Here is a 2,056-nt window from a genome sequence, read left to right on the forward strand (position 1 = left end):
GAAAACTGCCAAGGCTCTACATGATTCTCATAAACCCTGTTAATAGTCTGAATTGTCTCGTCTTTTCCCTTTTCCTGACAGCACAGTCCTGACTTCCGTGGATTCTTGAAGTATGCCCCAGGGATTTGTAGCTCTATGTTAATGTAATACAAAAAGTAGAGTCACCTTGACTTTGCATTTATCTGGCTTATGCAAGCTCTAACCTTTTGCTGCAGTGCAACAGAAATGCCAGACCCATTTTGTCTAGGCATGTAAACAAACACTCACTCGAAATAATGTCAGGGGACCTGGTAACTGTGGGAGCATGACAGCCTGCAAGGGTTCGAGAATCAAGCTACTGCTCTGAACCTTGGTGTAGAGGGAAGCACCATACTCTGGGTCCATTCTGCTTCCCAGGAGAAGTGATCATAGAAGAAAAAGCCTTTGAAAAAGCCCCAGAACTTTTCCTTTTAGGGAGCAATCAGCCAAACAAAACAAAATGAAACAAACAAACAAATAAAACTATCCACAGAAGATATCTGATGAATTTGTGATGACTTTGAGGTCCCACCAAGTCCCTCAGTCTGCACAAACTCTACTGTCTTCTTCCCTGATGTAGAAGAGATTACACAAAAGTGGTGAATAGTTTAGCTGCCTATGGTTTTAATGCCAATATAGAGCAGGGTGTCTCAACCTCATTCATAACACTATAGGCTTGATAATTGTTTGCTGCAGAGCTCTCCTATTATAATTAGAGACATCTATGGATTCTACCTACCACATGCCAACAACTGTCCCAAATTTCACAGTATATGTAGGCATCAGCAATATCCCCTGGGCAAAACAGTGATCACATAAAGTTGAAAAATACTGATCTACAAACAAGGATGTTTAGAAATCCTGGACATTATCCTATGAAGAGCCATGTACACAATACTTTCAAATTTGATGCATCAAGACATTCTAAAGGAAGATATAAGCTAGAGCTACAGCTCAACTTCTAGAGTGCGAGCCTAGCATGAACAAGACCCTGAACAGGATTCCTCATCAAATAATAATAATTATAATTTAATAATAATAATAATAATAATAATAATAATAATAATAATTGAAGGCAAATAATTTGAGTAGTTCACTCCCTCTTAACTATAGTTAAGTCCTTAACGACCTCATTTGGTATAACAATGTTACCAGAATAATATTTTAATTTCTAATGATGAATTCCTAAGAGCCAATGATTACATGTCTCAGAAGCAAGTATTGGTGATGACTCTGTACAGGTACAAGGCACACATCTTCCTCATTCCCTGCAACTTTTTATTCATGAGTTATTTTCTCTGCCCCAGGAGCCTTTCCTCTTCTATCAGTTATATTAGTTTTGTGTGGATGCTCAAACTTAGTGGCTGAGAACAACAGAAACTCATCCCCTCACAGTTTTGAAGGTGAGAAACTTGAAATTAGTTCCACTGGGATAGAATCAAGGACACACTGCCATCAGAGGCTGTAAATTCTGTCCCTTGTCTCTTCCAGCCTCCTGTAACTACTGACACATTCCTTTGCCTTGTGCCCACATTTGCTCTCTCCTCTGCCTCCATAGTCACATTCCTCACTCTGTTTCTTATTGAGTCTCCTCTGCCTTCCTTTTAAAAGGATTCTCTCTATGCCATTTATGATACACTGGGTAATCTAGGATGATCTTCCCATCTCACAATTCTTCATTTGATTATAACATTGAAATAAATGCCATCACTTTTGCTCTGCTGTATCCTGTACCAGTCAAAAATTTCAGTGACATGGATACTCTAGGGGTGTTATTAACAGCCCATCATACTTGCCACTTGGATTGTATAAATAAAAGATTATGTACACTTTATAGATGAGGAAACAGAGGCTCAACAAAGTTAAATGGCTCCTCCTCATCAGAGCCTCCCTACTTGCCAGTCACTGTTTGGAAAACTCGCCTTGGGGCTTTACCAACTTGAGGTTCTATACTCACCACTCATGGAGCATACGTTTACTATTACACAAATACTAAGGACAAAACAGGTGACATGATGCTCTGCTGTTGAGCATGTTT

The sequence above is a fragment of the Cricetulus griseus genome, chromosome X (genome assembly GCF_003668045.3).
Source record: "Cricetulus griseus strain 17A/GY chromosome X, alternate assembly CriGri-PICRH-1.0, whole genome shotgun sequence".
NCBI lineage: Eukaryota > Metazoa > Chordata > Mammalia > Rodentia > Cricetidae > Cricetulus > Cricetulus griseus.